Genomic DNA, 21,406 nt, shown 5'->3' with positions numbered 1-21,406 from the left:
CCCCACCCCAAAGTGCCATGGACTCAGAGTGGGACGAAGAGCACGACACAACACCACTGCTGTCACCAACACCCTCCACTATCGCAGAGACACTCACCTCGGTTGGGCACTTTAGTGATGAGGCATCTGGTACACTCACTGGTGCGCACAACACAGCCGTCCCGGTACAGCAGGTGGAGGTAGGAGCAGCAGAGGGGCCGGGCAGTCAAGGGAAGCCCAGCCCAAGCGAACATCTGCCGCCCAGATGGATCCCGGGATCCTGGAGTTACCACACCCACCCATAGGTCCGATGCAACCACCGAACCGGAGACGAGCGAAGAGGGTGACGGCCGGCTTGCGGCGGCTGCAGTCGCAGGTGGAGGAGTCCACCCGCGTCCAGGAGCTGGGAGTGGTGCCGGTCATACGTGCCACCCAGGCCGACATCGCACGGGTGGCGTCCGCGGTGGAGGCAATGGGTGCGACGGTGTCAGTCATGGGGAACGGTTTGCGAGGCCTGGGGCTTTCCGTGCAGGTGGCGTCTGTGGCCCAGGGCATGGCTGCCCTCTCACAGGAGGCCATGAGCCAGTGCCAGCGCCAGATGGCAGAGGCGCTCAACGCCATGGCCCGGTCTCTGCAGGCCATGGCCCAGTCTCAGCAGGCCATAGCCCAGTCTCTGCAGGCCATCGCTGAGGGCATCGGCGCCATTGGCCATGTGCGAGCCGCCGTCGCACAGTCACAGACAGGGTTTGTCAATCCCCTGGGTTCCATGGCTGCAAACCTGCAGATCCCTGTCGATACCAGCACGGGCCTCCAGGACTGGCAGCGCCAGATGTCAAGGGGGCGTCGGATGGCCAGTCCGTTCGCATCCCCCACCCATGTAGAGGCCTGGGGGCCATCGGGCACCCCGAGGGAGGAGGAGGTGGTGTGGTCCGTCCCGGGTCCCCCTGTAGGGGAGGTCCCGGAACACCGCGACACCTCGGACTCCCCCCCTTCCGTCCCAGGTGCATTGGGTGGGCAACGGGCAGGACAGGCTGGCAGCTCGTCATCCCAGTCGCCCAGGCCGCAGCCTGGTCCATCTAGGCCAGGACGCCCCAGGAAAAGGCCGCCAAAGGGATCCTGTGTCAGAGGGCAGGAATCACAGGAGTCCACCTCCAGTTCTGCTGTACCGTCTGGGGAACCACGTCGACGTAGTCAAAGGGCCCGTAAGGCCAAACAATTAGACACTGAGTAAGTTGGCACGGGTGCAGGGCACACATGAGTTTTAGGGGCTAGGACACGTGCATGAGCTCCTTTGGTTATTAAAGTCGATGTTACACCTACATAAGCTGCCTTTGTGCTCTGTCCAAAGCGTGCGGGGTGTCATGTCCGTTGAGCACAAGTGTGTGTGTGTGAGGGGTGGTCTTACCTCAGCCCCAGGTGAGTCTGCCCCTTCCCCCTGGGCCGCCATCAACATCCCCCCGGGCAGAGGACGGGACCGTGCGCTACAGTGTCACAGCCGCATGCAGGGATGGTGCGGGTGGATGGTGGTACTGTGGCCATGGGTCAGACATAGTCCGACGATGTGGAGCGAGGAGCTCATCGCAGGGCGGGTTGTCATCATCCTCCATGGCCTGCAATAGACACGCGTCCACCCGCAACTGTGTGAGCCCGGCCGTTGTGCCGCAGGTGGATCGACAATGGGGGGGGGGTGGTGTGCATGCGGGTGGGGTGGGTGGGGTTGGGGAGGGGGGTGAGGGTGCTGGGTGGGTGGATGGGTGGGGGGGGGTGTGGGTGGTCGGCTGTTGCCATGGTGTGCGGTCTGTGGCCATACTACCCGATTCCCACGCCCATCTAGTCAGTGAAGCGGGCGGCTATCAGCCTGTCCCGTGCCCACTGGGCCAGCCGGTAACGGTGGACAGCCACCCGCCTGTGTCTAGCCCGTCTGCCCTGACCATTGCCCCCATCCCCCTCATCTGGGGAGGACTGCGCCTCTTCCTGCTGCTCCTCCACTCCGCCCTCCTCTGCCTGCGGCACATCGCCCCTCTGCTGGGCTATGTTGTGCAGGACGCAGCACACCACAATGATGCGGCCGACCCTATCTGACCGATACTGGAGGGCATCCCCAGAGAGGTCCAGGCACCTGAAACGCATCTTCAGCACACCAAAGCACCTCTCTATCACTCCCCTTGTCGCTACATGGGCATCATTGTAGCGGTTCTCCGCCTCATTGCGTGGCCTCCGTATAGGCGTCATAAGCCACGATCGCAATGGGTAGCCCCTGTCGCCCAGCAACCAGCCCCTCAGCCGGGGATGGTGTCCCTCGTACATGCCGGTGATGGATGACCGCGACAACACGTATGAGTCGTGTACACTGCCCGGGTAACGGGCGCAGACGTGCAGGATCATCATACGGTGGTCACAGACCACCTGTATGTTCATCGAATAGGTCCCCTTCCTATTGGTGAACACGGCCCTGTTATCTGCAGGTGGCCGCACGGCGACGTGTATCCCATCAATCGCGCCCTGGACCATGGGGAACCCGGCCACGGCAGAGAAGCCCACGGCCTGGGCATCTTGGCTGGCCCGGTCCACAGGGAAGCGGATGTAGCGGTGCGCCATGGCATATAGGGCGTCTGTCACTGCCCGAATGCACCGATGCACTGATGTCTGCGATATGCCGGACAGGTCCCCACTCGGTGCCTGGAATGACCCCGTTGCATAAAAGTTCAGGGCCACCGTAACCTTGACGGACACGGGGAGAGGGTGTCCCCCGCCAGTGCCACGCGGTGACAGGTGTGCCAGCAGGTGGCAGATGTATGCCACGGATTCCCGCCTCATCCGGAGTCTCCTCCTGCATTCCCGGTCCGTGAGGTCCTGGCATGACTGCCGGGGCCGGTACACGCAGGGCGCCCTCGGGTGCCTCCGTTGCCATGGGGCTGCGACATCCTCCTCCCCCTCCTCGTCCTGTCGGTCAGGTGTCCCTCCAGCCTGGGCGGCTGCCGCCTGGGCGGCTGCCCCCTGCCCCTCTGCGGCAGCCTGCGCCGCCTCTCTGGCACGCTTCTCCTCCTCCTCCTCCTCCTCCTCCTCCTCATCCAGGGCAACATAGACATTAGCGGCTGCCGCCACGGCGGCCAACATCGCTGGATGATCGGAAAACAGGACGGCCTGGTTGGGGGGGGGGAACGACGACATGTCATCATTACCCATACCCCCTCCTCCCCCAGCCAGGTGGCATGGACCGCATGGGTCCAACTGTTGGAGTCTGGCACCTGGCCAGGTGGACCAACTCACTTGCCCTCGCACCCCCCTCCCCGGCACGGGCCCCCCATCCCCCTCCTCGGCACGCCCCCCCCCCCCCCATCCCCCTCCCCGGCACTGACCCCCCTCCCGGCACTCCCCCGAAGCCCAGCCCACTCTAACCACCCCCCCCGCCGCACACACACACACACAACCCTAGACACACCTCTCCCCACACATTCAGACTGCGGCCACGCCATCGTCTGTCCAGCGGCCAACCCCCCAGGCCGTCACCCACCTTCACGCTGGTCGGCGTGAACCTGGAGCACAGGTTGACGCCGATTAAAAGGAGGTTTGATTTACGTCGACGGGACTTCGGCCCATCCGGACGGGAGAATATCGGCAGGCCCAGAATCGGCTGCCTTGCGCCCACCCGTGCCATTCTCCGACGTCTGCGGCGCCATTAACGCCCCGCCGACTTTTCTCCCTTCGGAGACTTCAGCAACCGGTGGGGGCGGGATTCACGGCGGCCAACGGCCATTCTCCGACCCGCTGGGGGGTCGGAGAAGGACGCCCCTGGTGACTGTAATTATTGGGCAGCCAAAGGCCTGAGACTTCAGGAATTTTTAGAAGAATTATTAGTTGATTCACTTTTGTTCTGGCTCTGGGGCATGTAGGGTAGGAATTGACTGCGTACTTGGCCAGCGTCACATAACGCTGGGGCAGCACGGTAGCATAGTGGTTAGCACAGTTGCTTCACAATTCCAGGGTCCCAAGTTCGATTCCCGGCTTGTGTCACTGTCTGTGCGGAGTCTGCACATCCCCCCCGTGTGTGCGTGGGTTTCCTCCGGGTGCTGCGGTTTCCTTCCACAGTGCAAAGATGTGCGGGTTAGGTGGATTGGCCATGCTAAACATCCCTTAGTGTCCAAAAAGGTTAAGTGGGGGTTACTGGGTTACGGGGATAGGGTAGAGATGTGGGCTTGAGTAGGGTGCTCTTTGTAAGGGCCGGTGTAGACTCGATGGGTCGAATGGGCTCCTTCTGCACTGTAAATTCTATGATTCTATTAAATGTGGAAACAGGCTTGTGGATTGCGGTATATGATAAACCTGCACTTTTTGATTACAGTCCTGGCTGTACATTTTTCCCACTGATTTAAATGATTGCTACATGCCGTTAGCAATTCCCTTGTTGTTTATTGGCTGTACCATGAAGAAGAGCCACATTCTGGGAATATCTAACAACATTTAAAGGGAGTCAATGCCTCTTAAGGGACAGGAAATGAACGGGAAGAACTTTCTTTGCTGAACAAAGCTAGAAATTGGGAGAAAGTAGACAGAACATTCCTCTGTTGCTGTACTGGAGGTCGTGGTACAGGAGATAGAAATGAGGAGTGACCTAACTTCTAGAGACAGGAAGCCTCCCATATCTTTAACTCACTCTCACACATCGCACTGTTGAAAACTTCACTTCCACAAAACATATCACATAGACACAAATAATGAACTAGCCAAGACACAATACTCAAACACCTGACAGGACTCTCATGAAGGTACTTCTTTCTCTCTTGTAAGAGAAGATGGCACATAGTACGAGGAAGTTTACGAACTAAATCAGGTTTTGTACCTTAAAATGCTGGGAACCCAAAGGAATGGTCCCCTGCATAAAGGCTTTGGGAGCTGTAGGTTACAGACTGTTGTGATCCTTGGCCAGAGCCCAGGATGTTGGTGGGAGAGGGGGGAGAGATCTGATTAGTGGCCAATAGTGTCTTGTTTAAAGTAGATGGATGTTGAGGTTCAAGGCACCTGATGGTAGAATAAAGCAAGAAGATTCCATGGGTTTTGAGCATAGAAAAACAAACTTTGGAATATTGTGTGCAGTTTTGGTCTTATCATTTGAGAAAGGATATTCTTGCTCTCGATGGAGTGCAGAGAAGGTTTCCCAGACTGAATCCTGGGATGGCAGGATTGATGTATAAGGAGAGATTGAGTCAGTTAGGATTGTATTCACTGGAGTTCAGAAGAATGAGGGGGGTTCTCAAAGAAACCTATAAAATTCTAACAGGAGTAGACAGAGTAGATGCAAGAAAGATGTTCTCAATGGTGGGGGTGTCCAGAACCAGGGGTCACAATCTGAGGATACAGGGTAGACCATTTAGTACTGAGGTGTGGAGATATTTCTTCATCCAGAGCGTGGTAGGTCTGTGGAATGCACTACCACAGAAAGCATTTGAGGTCAACACATTGTATGTTTTCAAGAAGCAGTTAGATATAGCACGTGCAGAGAAAAGGATCAAAGAATATGGATGAAAGGAGGGATGAGGTGATTGAGTTGGAACATCAGCCATGATTATAATGAATGGCGGAGCAGGCTTGAAGATTCAAATGGTTTCCTGCTTTTCCTAATTTCTATGTCTCTCTGAACTCCTGTCCCAGGTTGTAACGCTATATGTGATTTCCAAAGCTACCCGTGAGCCCTCCTTGATTCCTTGGTCTTTCCCTGAGACCCTGACTCTCCTAAAACTGACCGCCTCAAGAAGAGTTATTCATCAACCTTTGAACTGATCTGGGGACCTATCAAAACACTTTTAGAGGGCCGCACCATTGTTACTTGGCAGGAACCAATGTATCAAGCATTGGAGCATCTTGTTCCTTGAATGTTACAATTTCCACAGACTGCTAATTTAACACGCAGGGACACACAGATCAATAGATTTCATGACAAGCAGTAGAAATAAAGGCCAGGGCTGGGGAAACCTAAGAACTATTTGCTGGGCCTTGGGATAACATTCCTGCTCCTCCTAGACCGCAAGGATTTCGCACAAAAGTAAAAAAATTTCAAAACTTACTTTGGACCAGTTTGACACCAAACAGACTTCCCTGATTTACCATTAAAATAATGTTTTAATTTAAATTAGTCCCTTGCCTGCCTGGTGAGAGAATCTTGGTCAACTTGAAAGTCAATGAAGATGCAATGGTATTGTGTGTATGCAGTGTGGCATCAGGTTGCAAGTGGACATGGCCTAATCTTAATCCCTCCTACACACCATTCACATTGCAAGTGGAGTTAAAATGAAGCCCTTAGCATTCAAAAAGTTTTGCTTCAGTTCTCTGCCTGAGGTGGGGTCCTTGATAGTTATTGACTGAACCACAGCAAAGTTATTATGGTTGGAGTGAGGAGGCTGGCCTTGAGTCTACCTCGGTGGCATGGGGAATCAAACCCCATGATATTGGCATTAATCTGATTCACACAGTCTCGTCAGCTCAGCTATCTGGCCCCTGGTGAGTGCACCCCAAGCCCTATGTCTAGTATATAATCCCAGCATGCAAAACCCCATGCAGGGATACACACTGGTCAGTGATATTTCAACAATATAGGGATACGTCAGTCCCAAAAGCTTTTACAGAGGCATATCAATCAGCCACTAGTTCTTTCTCGAGAGAAGCACTGAGAAATTGCGCTGGATTAGGTATTTAGCTGTTATATAAGACCATGACCTGGTACTCTTTCTTATTTTCGCAACAATAAACTTAGTATTCTTGTCATTTGCCTTTGTGTTATCAGAAAATGGATGTTTACTTCCTCTATTCCATGACTCGTGCGGACTCAAGTGACTCTTGATTTCAAAACACAGTGAGGGGGATGGGGTACATAACTACTTAGGAGGAAGAGAGGAAAGTTCTGATGAATATTCACCATGGTAATAGCGATTAATTACGATGAGGAAAATTTGTGACTGATCGACCTTACCAGGCAAACAGCAAGTCTTTCTTGAATCATATATCCAGATGCATGATAATTATTTAAAGATCCTCCTTAGACAAAACAAAGTGGGCACGATCTACCGGCTAGGTTGCACCCGAAAGGCGGCGCAATGCAACCGGTAGATACTGGGAGAGCCCTCTTCCGGGATCTGCCCGGCTCGCCACACCTCTCGAGATCTAATGCGGTCTCGCAAGACCTCGCGATCTGAATCCCGCCCTCTGTCCCAGGATTACTGTCTGGCAAATCTGCATATTAGAGCGAGACATTTAATCTCACTCTAGACATAGAATTTACAGTACAGAAGGAGGACACTCGACCCATTGGGCGCGATTCTCCACTCCCATGCCGGTCGGGAGAATCGCCTGGGTCGCCAAATTTTCCCGCGACGCCAGTTCGACGCCCTCCCGCGATTCTCCCAAGTGGTAAGAATGGCCCCATCGAGTTCCGCGCGGCGCAGGCCGGAGAATCGCCCGAGACACCCAAAATGGCGATTCTCCGGCACCCCTGCTATTCTCAGGCCCGGATAGGCCAAGCGGCCAGCCCAAAACGGCGGGTTCCCCCCTGCGCCGTCCACACCTGGTCGCTGCCGGCGGGAACAGCGCGGGAACACTGGGGGGACGGCCTGCGGGGGGAGGAGGGGGGATCCTGCACCAAGGGAGGCCTGAAATGGGGTCTGGCCCGTGATCGGTGCCCACCGATCGTCGGGCCGGCCTCTCTGAAGGAGGACGTCCTTTCTTCCGCAGCCCTGCAAGATCCGTCTGACATCTTCTTGCGGGGCGGACTCGGAGATGACGGCAACCACGCATGCGCGGGTTGGCGCCAGTTAAACGATGCCGGCCAAGTCATGTATGCGGCGCCGCCTTTACGCGGCGCCAAGGCCTGTCGCTCCTAGCCCATTATCTGGCCCTGAATCGGTCGGGATAGGGGCCGTTTCGCACCGTCGTGAACCTCGACGGTGTTCACAACGGCGCAAACACTCTGCCTCCATTTCGGAGAATCCCGCCCCTGAGTCTTCGCCAACCCTTGGAAAGAGCACCCCACACCTCCACCCTATCCCCGTAACCCGTCTAACCGTTTTGGACACTAAAGGCAATTTAGCGTGGCCAATCCATCTAATGTGCACATCTTTGGACTGTGGGAGGAAACCGGCGCACCCGGAGGAAACCCACGCACACACGGGGAGGATGTGCAGACTCCACACAGACAGTGACCCAAGCCGGAATCGAACCTGGGACCCTGGAGCTGTGAAGCAACTGTGCTAATCACTGTGCTACCGTGCTGCCCGACATATGCATTCACCTGATCTACCGAGGCCCTGGGATCTAACTCTTTGCCTCGGAGACCCCAGGCAAGTGCCGTTCAGTGCTGGTTCCCACAAATGGGTACCAGGTGGAACGGCACTTGGGGGGGATCGGAAGCCCCCAGGTGGTTGCCCTCTGGGCAGTATGGCAACCTAGCATTTCTGGTGTCACCTGAGCACCTTGGCAAAGAACAAAGAAAAAAGATAAGTACAGCACAGGAAAAGGCCCTTCGGCCCTCCAAGCCTGTGCCGACCATTCTGCACATCTAAACTAAAATCTTCTACACTTCCGGTGTCCGTATCCCTCTATTCCCATCCTATTCATAGGCACTGCCAGTCTGACAGTTCCACCCGGGTGCCAGCGTAGCACTGCCAAGGTGTCCAGGTGGCATTCTCAGAGTGCCAGGGTGGCAGTGCCAAGGTGGCAGGCTGACATCTTGCCCGCTCTGGGGATCAGGTCTGTGGTGCCCTGCCAGTGTGGGGTGGGGTGCAGGGGGCCCTAGGACACCCTAATTAGTGGGTTGGGGCTCTGGGCGGATTCAGTGGCCGGGTCAGGGGCATTGAGAGATCGGGACAGCAGATTGCAACAAAGTCCCAATAGATAGCGTGGTCTTTCTTGGCACTGTGAGCGTCGGCATACACCAGGCTAAACATGCTTGTCACTTGGTTAAATCCAATTTGGCGATCGCATCCAGTGCGAATGAATAAACTACAGAGGCGTGACTTTCCTGGATCTGTGCTCATGTGCATTAGATTGCTCAGTCATAAGAAATTTTTAAAAATTGGGGAATTCGGAGCATATACCTGCAAAGGACTTTGCTAACTTTCCAGAACATGAACCGTCGTGGCAATTTAGTTTTACTTGGCAAAGACGCAGGAAGATAGCCCCTTGAATTTTTGATTTATCTCAACTCAACTAAATTCCCATAGAAGCAAATAGAAAAACAGCAATTAGTATGCACTGCAAGTGCTGCTATCAGAAGAATTCCTTGCTGAGTGTTGGGAAACTATTATGATTCTCAATAGTTGGAGTCATGCCATTTTTACAGCAATTCCATCCATAATCTCACAAATGATAGAGATAAAGAAAATTTCTACAAAAGACCTGAGTCTATAGCTGCTATCAAAGCTATCTCTTAAGTATTTCTAAATTGCTAAACCTTGAAATCAATGGGATTTTAATCATCCATTTATTACGTTCTAAAAATCTTTTGACATGGATGTTTTAGTTTCCTGAACTAAACGTTTAACTGATAGAAAGACGTTTCGTTTGCCAGTCTTTCTAAAATGATAACACCCACATGATACGCTGTAATGTGAAGGCAGGAGTCGTTTCTCTTGCGGATACATTAAAATGTCATGTTCGGTGGCATGCACACAAGGAGCATTGTTAAAATTTTAATTGAAAGAACCGATAGTTACATGAACAAATTGAATGCAACGAATGCTGTAGGTGTATGCATCAATCCTTTGTAACAATTGAACCAATAATTTAAATGCGAAAATAAGCAACATGCAGAATAAAATATTCATCTTCAAAATAAAAAAGAATTGATGACAGTTTAAAATCTTAAAAAGCAAAACCATTTGTAAAGTATAGAGACTGCAGTATTATGCCATGATAAAAAAATTCCAATTAAAAATGTAATACAGTAAGAACATTAATAACAATGTCTTCCAACAGGCAAAATAATGGCATGTACACTGTGACTTCCATAATCAGTAATGCTTTTAACTTTCTACTGAACAGCATGATCACTGTCTGGATTTTGCAGTTGCAGTAACTGAAGGTCGATGACTACTTGTTATTAACAGCAGTTTCCAGGGAATCGCTTGCATTCTGCTACTCCACAATGAAAGGTAAAGACGCCAGAAATAGAAATTTTGATTTGAATATTTTGGGTCTTTTTTTCAATGTTCTCCTGTGACCACCTATCAGATGCTGTAATCACCACTGGTGGGATTTTGAGGTGAGCCTGAAATGGTAATCAGTTATGAAATGTTTTTTCTGTACTGGCTGTTGCAGCTTTAACAGAATTTGAATTATGTTGGCCCATGTGTTCACATGATGTGAACAACTCTGAAAATTGAATCAGGTTCGTGGTATTGTCTTCAGAAAATATGTATTTTGTTAGTGAGAACAGATTTTGTTAAATTATTGACATCCAGGGTAACGTGGTAGTATGAAAGTGTAAGGGTTAGAGACAGATACAAAATTGGAACCATTCATTTTAAAGGGATGAAACAACGCTATAAGGGAAATTGCAGGGCCAATATTCTGTACAGCACACCTGCCTGGACATCCAGGGTGGGTCCATTTTGAAGATGTCTCTGCCAAATACTGAAAGTATGCTTTATCTTCTTTTCATAAGGTAGCAGCTGTGCCTCAATGGTTAATATTCTTGCCCAGAGTTAGAATGGAGTGCACAGTCCCACTCCGGGAACTATAAGCACAAAATCTAAGCTAATATGCCAGTACAGTAGTGGATGGTGGTAGACCACTAGTGAAGTACTTGCAAGCTGTAAGTGACTTCATCATCTTCTGTGTGTCCTCTTATTATGACTGAAGAATCCGTTGTGGGATTAGCATGGAAAAACAGCGAACTGGCAGCTCAAGGTGCCATTTTTGATACTTGGGAGAACTTGTGCAACTGCACCAACTCTACCATTACTCTGGGCATAGCGGATGTTGCAAGTTTGATGGAGCTAGTCCTCAAAGGTATGCTAAACTAACTTTCAGTGCTTGCCTCTGCATGGCTGCAAATTGGCTGCTGAGAAAGGTGCTTTGCACTGCAGATGTTTGTAAGGCTCTTTTTTAAGGTGTCCTTCTATTGTTTGCACTGATCACTTTGATAGTGGGACAGTTCTGCACGGAAGATCTGCTTAGGGATTCTGGAATCATCCATGTGGGAGACCTGACATCCAAGTTGAACTTTCTGGAGGGTGGTCTCCACGCTGTTGAACCTAGCACAGCCAAGGACCTGGTAGTTTGCAATTTTGTCCTGGCATTGAATTCTCAAGATCAACTCAGGTACCTTTGGCGGAAGTATTCTAGAGTTCTGATATGGCACCTGTAGTAGGCTCAGGATTCTGCACATACTACAGCAGGGCAGTATGGACAATGGTCTGGTAGAGTTTTAATTTAAGTCTTCAACTTAATGCCATGCTGCTTTCCGACACAATCATCGAGTTGGTTACAGGAAAAACTTATTTTCTGGATGCATGCACTGATAACTTCAATGATCGTGGCATCACGAAACAGCACACTGCCAAGAATTGAGAATTTTTCTCCAAACTTAAGACTGGTGTCATCCATGGTTATATATGGTGTGTTGGATATGCTATCGCTAGAAGGGAAGTAAGTCATATGATCCAGTCTCAGTTTCATTTTTTTCCTGTGAGCATAACATAGCGCAGATCATTCACTGGACTCTGGGGTGGTCCCAGCGGATTGGAAATTAGCAAACGTGACACCACTGTTTAAAAAAGGAGGTAGGCAGAAAGCAGGTAATTATAGGCCAGTGAGCTTAACTTCAGTAGTAGGGAAGACGCTGGAATCTATCATCAAGGAAGAAATAGCGAGGCATCTGGAAGGAAATTGTCCCATTGGGCAGACGCAGCATGGGTTCATAAAGGGCAGGTCGTGCCTAACTAATTTAGTGGAATTTTTTGAGGACATTACCAGTGCGGTAGATAATGGTGAGCCAATGGATGTGGTCTATCTGGGTTTCCAGAAAGCCTTTGACAAGGTGCCACACAAAAGGCTGCCGCATAAGATAAAGATGCATGGCATTAAGGGGAAAGTAGTAGCATGGATAGAGGATTGGTTAATTAATAGAAAGCAAAGAGTGGGGATTAATGGGTGTTTCTCTGGTTGGCAATCAGTAGCTAGTGGTGTCCCTCAGGGATCAGTGTTGGGCCCACAACTGTTCACAATTTACATAGATGATTTGGAGTTGAGGACCAAGGGCAATGTGTCCAAGTTTGCAGATGACACTAAGATAAGTGGTAAAGCACAGAGGATACTGGAAGTCTGCAGAGGGATTTGGATAGGCTAAGTGAATGGGCTAGGGTCTGGTAGATGGAATACAATGTTGACAAATGTGAGGTTATCCATTTTGGTAGGAATAACAGCAAAAGGGATTATTATTTAAATGATAAAATATTAAAACATGCTGCTATGCAGAGAGACCTGGGTGTGCTAGTGCATGAGTTGCAAAAAGTTGGTTTACAGGTGCAACAGGTGATTAAGAAGGCAAATGGAATTTTGTCCTTCATTGCTAGAGGGATGGAGTTTAAGACTAGGGACGTTATGCTGCAATTGTATAAGGTGTTAGTGAGGCCACACCTGGAGTATTGTGTTCAGTTATGGTCTCCTTACGTGAGAAAGGACGTACTGGCACTGGAGGGTGTGCAGAGGAGATTCACGAGGTTAATCCCAGATCTGAACGGGTTGGATTACGAGGAGAGGTTGAGTAGACTGGGACTGTACTCGTTGGAATTTAGAAGGATGAGGGGGGATCTTATAGAAACATATAAAATTATGAAGGGAATAAATAGGATAGATGCGGGCAGGTTGTTTCCACTGGCGGGTGAAAGCAGAACTAGGGGGCATAGCCTCAAAATAAGGGGAAGTAGATTTAGGACTGAGTTTAGAAGGAACTTCTTCATCCAAAGGGTTGTGAATCTATGTAATTCCTTGCCCAGTGAAGCAGTAGAGGCTCCTTCATTAAATGTTTTTAAGATAAAGATAGATAGTTTTTTGAAGAATGAAGGGATTAAGGATTATGGTGTTCGGGCTGGAAAGTGGAGCCGGGTCCCCAAAAGATCAGCCATTATCTCATTGATTGGTGGAGCAGGCTCGAGGGGCCAGGTGGTCTACTCCTGCTTCTAGTTCTTATATTCTTATGTTAGCTCAGTTGGGAAAGGCAAATGACCATGGTATGGGCTGGATTGATAGAAAACACGGGATCAAGCTTTGTTCGAAGTAACAGATCAAGGGGTAGAGTCAAGGCAGGATAGTAATGTGTGAAATAAAGGTCAGAGAAGGTGGGAAAGGACAGAGAGAAAAAAAACTAAGAATACATGAGCAGGCAAGGAAGGATGTTACAAATATATCACAAACACAAAGCTAAAGGTTTTTGATGTGACTTTTTGGCCCCCCCGCAGTGTAGTTTCTGACGGTAGAGTTAGATTCGCCGTTGACCGGCAGCAGAATCTTCCAGCCCCAGTGAGGTCTACAGTGTTTTTCGTGACTTGCTAGTCCCACTGCCGGGGAATCACCATGAGGGGGACCGCCTCCAGCATGACCAGACGACCCCACCAGTGGGAAGGGTAGAGAAATCCCGTCCCTTGTGGCTGAATGCACAAAGTGTTCATAACAAATTAAATGAATTGATAATGCATATTGAAGTAAATTAATAAGTATGATCTGATAGCCATTGTGGAGATGTGGCTGCAGGATGACAAGGATTTTGTCCTGAATATTGATGGGTATGTGACATTCAAGAAAGGTCTGCGAACATGCAGACTAATAAAAGGAAAACCAATTCCATTTGCTTCAAAATCTCTCTGTAATGCAATCCATCTCTTCCAACATCAAGTTGGAAACACTAACTTCAGCGTTTGAAATCATGCATATTTTCACACATACTATTTGCCAAAAGATTTGTTTGCAGAGACCGACCACAAGCCACTGGAGATAATTTGTTGAAAGCATTTGATCTTAAGGGTTCTACCATTTACTGTATATTTCCCATCTGAATTGGACCTTCCAAAATTAATTACTTCACATTTGTCTGGATTAAACTCCATCTGCCATCTCTCTGCCCAAGTCTCCAACCGATCTATATCCTGTTGTATCTTTGACGGTCCTCGTCGCTATCCTCAATTCCATCAACCTTTGTGTCATCCACAAACTTACCAATCAAACCAGTTACCTTTCCTCCAAATCATTTATATATATATTACCAACAGTAAAGGTCCCAGCACTGATCCCTGAGGAACTCCACTAGTCACAGCCCTCCATTCAGAAAGGCACCCTTTCACTGCTATCCTCTGTCTTCTATGATCGAGCCAGTTCTGTTTCTATCTTACCTGCTTATCTGATCCCGTGCAACTTTACCTTCTGTACCAGTCTGTCAGGAGGGACCTTGTCAAAGGCATTCATGAAATACATGTAGACAACATCGACTGCCCTATTCTCATCAATCATCTTCGGCACTTGATCTCGAAAAACTTGATCAAGTTAGTGAGACACAACCTCCCCTTCACAAAACCAATTTGCCTCTCACAAACACACTTCCACTTATTTCCAAGTGGGAGTAAATTCTGTCTCAAAGAATTCTTTCCAATAATTTCCCTACCACTGACGTAAGGCTCACCGGCCTGCAATTACCTTGATTATCCTTGCTATCCTTCTTAAACAAAGGAACAACATTGGCTATTCTCTTTTGCTTTATAGCAACATTTGCTATTCTCCTCAGCTTTGACAAAGGGTCATCTGGACTCGAAACGTTAGCTCTTTTCTCTCCCTACAGATGCTGCCAGAGTTACTGAGATTTTCCAGCATTTTCTCTTTTGGTTTCAGAGTCCAGAATCCGCAGTAATTTGCTTTTATCGGCTATTCTCCATTCCTTTGGGACCTCCCCTGTAGCCAGTGAGGAGACAAAGATTTCCCTCAAGGCCCCAGCAATTTCCTCCCTTGCCTCTCACAGTATTCTGGTGTATATCCCATCAGGCCCTGGGGGCTTATCTATCTTAATGTTTTTCAAGACCCCAATACCTCTTCCTTTTTGATCTCAACATGACCCAAACTATCTACACACCATTCCCCAGACTCATCATCCACCAAGTCCTTCTCTTTGGTGAATACTGACGCAAAGTATTCATTTAATATCTCGTCCATTTCCTCTGTCTCCAATCATAGATTACCTCCCCTATCCTTGAGTGGCCAACCCTCTACCTGGCTAGCCTCTTGCTCTTTAGATATGTATAAAAAGCCTTGGGAGTTTTCTTAATCCTGCTGGCCAATTATTTTTTGTGACCCCTTTTAGCTGTCCTGACTCCTTGCTTAAGTTTCTTCCTACTTTCCTCGTACTCCACACTTGCTTCATGAGTTCCCAGCCCCCTAGCCTTGACAAATGCTTCCTTTTTTTTTGACTAGGCTCACAATATCTCTTGTTATAGTTATCATAGAATTTACAGTGCAGAAGGAGGCCATTCGGCCCATCGAGTCTGCACCGGCTCTTGGAAAGAGCACCCTACCCAAGGTCAACACCTCCACCCTATCCCCATTACCCAGTAACGCCACCCAACACTAAGGGCAATTTTGGACACTAAGGGCAATTTATCATGGCCAATCCACCTAACCTGCACATCTTTGGACTGTGGGAGGAAACCGGAGCACCCGGAGGAAACCCATGCACACACGGGGAGGATGTGAAGACTCCGCACAGACAGTGACCCAAGCCGGAATCGAACCTGGGACCCTGGAGCTGTGAAGCAATTGTGCTATCCACAATGCTACCATGCTGCCCGTAATCCAAGATTCCTGAAACTTACCATACTTATCCTACATCCTTGCAGGAATGTGGCGGTCCTGAATTCCTATCAACTTACACTTGAAACCCTCCCACACGCCAGATGTTGATTTGCCCTCAAGCATCTTCCCCCAATCTACATTCTTCAGTTCCTGCCTAATATTGTTGTAATTAGCCTTCCCCCAATTCAGCACCTTCACCTAAGGACTACACTTACCTTTATCTATCTGTACCTTAAAGCATCCGAAGGGCGGCACGATGGTTAGCACTGTTGTCTCAAGGCACTGAGGATCCGGGTTTGATCCCAGACCTGGGTCACTAAACCATGTGGAGTTTGTGCATTCACCCCGTGTCTGCGTGGGTCTCACCCCAACAACTGAAAAATGTGCAGGGTAGGTGGATTGGCCATGCTAAATTGTCCCTTCATTGGAAAACAAATAATTGGGTACTCTAAATTTAAAATGAAAAGCTTACTTAATTGCGGTCATTGTTCCCAAACTGTTCCCCTGCTGAAACATCGACCACCTGACCGGACTCATTCCCTAATACCAGATCCAGTACGGCTCCTTCCCTAGTTGGGCTATCTAAGTACTGTTTCAAGAAGCCCTCCTGGATACTCCTTACAAACTCTGCCTTATCCATGCCCCTAGTACTAAGTTAGTCCCATTAATTTCCGTACCAGCGTCCCCGAACAGGCACTGGAATGTGGCAACTAGGGGCTTTTCACAGTAACTTCATTTGAAGCCTACTTGTGACAATAAGTGATTTTCATTTCATTTTTTCATTTCAGTTTAGGGGAAGTTAAAATCACCCACCAAAACAACCCTGTTACTTTTACACCTTTGCAAAATCTGCCTACATATCTGTTCCTCTATCTCCCGCTGGCTGTTGGGAGGCTGATAGCAAACCCCCAACATTATGACTACACCCTTCCTAGTCCTGAGTTCAACCCATATTGCCTCGCTATATGAGCCCTCCGAGGTGTCCTGCCCCAGTACAGCTGTGGTATTCTCCTTAACCAGTAGTGCAACTCCCCTACCCCTTTTAAATCCCCCTCTATCCACCTGAAACATCTGTATCCTGGAACATTAAACTGCCAATCCTGCCCTTCCCTTAACCAAGTCTCTGTAATGGCAACAAATCACAGTTCCAAGTAATAATCCAAGCACTAAATTCACCTGCCTTACCTGTTCCACTTCTCGTATGGGAACAAATGCACTTCAGTCCACCAGATTCTCTTTGATCAGCAACCACACCCTGCCTGCTCTTCCTCTGAGTCTTACTGGCCCTACTCTCCTTCAGTTAATTCACCTTTGTTTTGGTTCCCAACTCCCTGCCAAACTAGTTTAAATCCTCCCGTGTGACACCAGCAAACCTCTCAGCCAGGATATTGGTTCCCCTGGAGTCTAGATGCAGCCCGTCCTTCTTATACAGGTCCCACCTACCCCAGAAAAGATCCCAATGGTCCAGATATCTGAAACCCTCCCTCCTACTCCGGCTGTTTAGCCATGTGTTGAGCTGCACTATCTTCCTATTTCTGGCCTCACTGGCACGTGACACAGGGAGTAATCCTGAGATTACTACCCTCGAGGGCCTGCTTTTTAACTTTAGACCTAACTCCCTAAACTGCTGCTGCAGGACCTCATCATTCTTCCTGCCTATGTCGTTAGTACCAATATGTACCGCAGCCTCTCGCTGTTCAGGTTCTCCCTTCAGAATGCTTTCTACCCATTCAGAGATATCCTGCATCCTGGCACGAGGGACACATGAACACATAGAACATACAGTGCAGAAGGAGGCCATTCGGCCCATCGAGTCTTCACCGACCCACTTAAGCCCTCACTTCCACCCTATCCCCATAACCCAATAACCCCATCTAACCTTTTTGGACATTAAGGGCAATTTAGCATGGCCAATCCACCTAACTTGCATGTCTTTGGGCTGTGCGAGGAAACCCACGCAGACACAGGGAGAACGTGCAGACTCCACACAGACAGTGACCCAGCGGGGAATCAAACCTAGGACCCTGGCGCTGTGAAGCCACAGAGCTATCCACTTGTGCTACCGTGCTGCCCCGACATGGAGTCTCTTTCATGTCCACAGAAGTCCCTATCTGTACCCCTAACTATAAAGTCCCATATAACTATTGCTCTAGTGCTCTTTGTCCCTCCCTGCCTAACAACAGAGCTAGCCATGGTGCCACTGCTCTGATTTCTGCTGCTGTTATTCCCTGATAGGCCACCCCCACCCCAATAGTATCCAAAAATGTATGTTTGTTAGAGAGGGGGATGACCACAGGTGATTCCTGCACTGACTGACTGCCCCTTCTAGTGGCCACCCATCTATCTGCCTGCACCTTGGGTGTCACCACATCACTAGAACTACTGCCTATGACGCTTTCCACCACCTTCATGCTCCGAAGTGCATCCAACTGCTGCTCCAACCTATCCATGCAGTCTGTGAGAAGCTGCAATCGGGTGTACTTCCTGCAGATGTAGTTGTCCAAAACACGGGAAGTGTCACAGATCTCCCAATCTCATAAGTGCAGCAATTAGCCCCACTGACCGCTGCAGATATTGCAGGTAGGCCTTTATATTGCTTACCTTCCCAGGATGCTCTCTGGATCTCTCTCTGCAGATTAACAGTTACAAAGCAAGAAGAGAGAAAGCAAAACAAAAATGGAAAAAGCACGTCCTCCCACTCTGCACTGAATTACCACACTGCCTAATTTCCACGTTTCGATCCCACTCTGGCTGCCTCACCCTGGCTGTTTCCCACTACACGTGCGCAAAGTACATTTTCAAACATTACTTTGTGATATTACAATAAATATGCACCTTCGTGTGACTGCCTTGCTAAACAATATAATATGTTGGCTCAAATTTTCCTTTTGGACTCGCAAAATGCAAGTCAGGTCCTTTTTCTGAACTACACATCCAAATAACTTGTGACTGACTTTGTCTGATATTTTTGTTTTGTCAAGCAAGGGACGGGTTTCATGTGCACTGGTGAGCCGTAATGCAGTACAGCAGGACTGTGGGTGTAGAGGCGGGCTGGTTAGAAGGCTGGAACAGCAACCTAGCTCCCAGCATCATCCATATGCCCCCAAACCCCACACTTCATTCCCTCAAACACCACCTTCTCTCGTGCCTCTTCAATGTCCCTGGTACTACTCATGTCCCCTTACGTTCCCCGCATCCCTCGATACTCCCTCATACCCCATGCCATCTCCATGCTTCTTGCTATCCACAATGCCACCCTCCAGGTCACCATGTACCCTCCATAGCCATTCATCCAGTATCCACTATATATAGCTATGATATCAGTCCAGACCAGAAACATGGTTTTCTTTAGAATTTGAAAAGAATGAAGCGAAAAAGTTCACTTAAATCAAAAGGATTTTACTACATAGACATCAAAGAACACAAATGCAGATAACAACAGGCTATCTTAGACAGTCAGTTATGTTATACCATATTGCAAAGGCCAGTGGCAGAATGGAAGACTGGGAAACTTTCAAACATAAACAAAGGGATACTAAAAAAGTAATAAAAAAAGCTAAGGTAAATTACAAAAAGAAACTAGCACAGAATACCAAAATGGATGGCAAAAGCTTCTATAGGTGCATAAAAGGGAAGAGAGTCGCGGAGGTGAATGTTGGCCCCTTGGAAGATGAAACTGGGGAGTTAAAAGGCGGGAAAGGCAGAGATGCTAAATCAATACTTTGCCTCAGTTATCACGATGGAGGACATTAGTACCATTCCGATAGGAACGGGCAATTCAGAGGGAATAGAAAAGGTGGAACTTGGAACAATCAGCATCAATAGAGAAACGGTACTCAACAAACTCTTGAGATTGTGGGCAGACAAGTCCCCAGGGTTTGATGGCCTATATCCTAGTGTGTTAAAGGAAGTGGCAGCGGAGATAGTGGTTCCATTGGTTATGATATTCCAAAATTCCATGGACGCGGGAAAGGTTCCAGTGGATTGGAAAAATGCTAACATAACACTCTTATTCAAAAAGGGAGGGAGGCAGTATGTAGGAAATTACAGACCAGTTAGTTCAACATCTGTTGTTGGAAAATTGGTAGAATCAATTATCAAGGACATAATATCAGGACACTGGCAGGCCATTTGGAAAACCAAAGCGCAATCCGTCAGAGTCAACATGGTTTTATGAAGGGCAAATCATGTTTGGCTAATTTGCTTGAGCTCTTCGAAGATGCAACAAACAAAGTGGACAAAGGGGATCCTGTAGATGTAGTATATCTGGACTTCCAGAAGGCATTTGATAAGGTGCCACACAGAATTTACAAGGTGAGATCACATGGGATTAGGGGTAACTTATTAGCTTGAATAGAAGACTGACTGACGGACAGGAGACAGAGAGTCGGGATGAATGGGTCTTTTTCTGGATGGCAAGATGTAACTAGTGGGGTGCCACAGGGTTCGATCCTTGGGCTCCAGCTATTTACAATCTATATTAATGGCTTGGATACTGGGATAGAAGGTTCGAGAGCCATATTTGCTGATGACACAAAAATAGGTGGGACAGTAATTTCCAATGAGGAAATAAGAACCTGACAAATGGATATAGGTAGGTTCGAGAGTAGGCCAAAATGTGGCAGATGGAGATTAATGTGGATAAGTGTGAGGTCATACATTTTGATCGAAAAAATGGAAAGGCAATTTATTGGGCGCCATTCTCCCATGCCACGCCGTACCGGAGAATCGATGTTTGCGCCATTTTCCGCGCAACGCCGGTCCGACGCCGTCCCGCTATTCTCCCAACCGGCGGGAACAGCTGAATCATGGTCTGCGCCGCGCACGCCTGAGAAACCGCGGAGAGGGCAATCGAGGCGCTTCACACAGGCCCCTGCTATTCTTCGGCCCATCCAGGCATGCCGTTGCCGTTCACCCCTGCAAAATAAAAGGGGGGGAGGAAGGGGGCATGGGTTGAGCGGTGCGGGAAAAGGATACCGTGGCGGGTGGGACGGTGCATGTCTGATTGAGCAATGTGCAGGCTGCCTGGGCACCCATTCATCCAAAGAGCCCAGACTGCCGCTTGTTAAAGAGCCCTACTAACAACCGCCCATGCCTCTCCCTCCCATACCAACCCCCCCCCCTCTTCAAGTGCATGATGTTTTCGCAGCAGCCGTCGATGTTCGCCGCCATGGCGGCAGCGGCAGCCATGCAGATGGCAAACCGTCGCGTGCGAGGAGGGAGGCTCCTGGAGGGTGCGGCAGAGGGAGTGGCAGCGGAGGACCCCGTGTCAGGCGCTGCTGCTACAGGCCACCATGCCCGACCAGTCCACGAGGAGGCGGAGGGTGCGGACCACCCCCACGTCGCCAGCCGGGAACAGGGCGACGACACAGATCCTGAAGCGTCACCTGGGGACGAGGACGATCAGGTGGTCGTGCCAAGGCGGCGGAGGCGTGCCATGCGTGGCCGAGTGTACCGGGACCGCATCTCGTACGAGGACATGACGGAGGTGGCATGCAGGAGCAGACTCCGATGAGCCGTGGGACGGTTGCACATATATGCAACCTGCTGGCCCACCTCGAGCCACGTCGAACAGGGGGAGGACATGCCCTCCCAGTGAGGGTGA

The sequence above is a fragment of the Scyliorhinus torazame genome, chromosome 9, assembly GCF_047496885.1.
Source record: "Scyliorhinus torazame isolate Kashiwa2021f chromosome 9, sScyTor2.1, whole genome shotgun sequence".
Taxonomy (NCBI): Eukaryota; Metazoa; Chordata; class Chondrichthyes; order Carcharhiniformes; family Scyliorhinidae; genus Scyliorhinus; species Scyliorhinus torazame.
The sequence above is the reverse complement of the archived record's forward strand: the minus strand, read 5'-3'. Positions refer to the sequence as shown.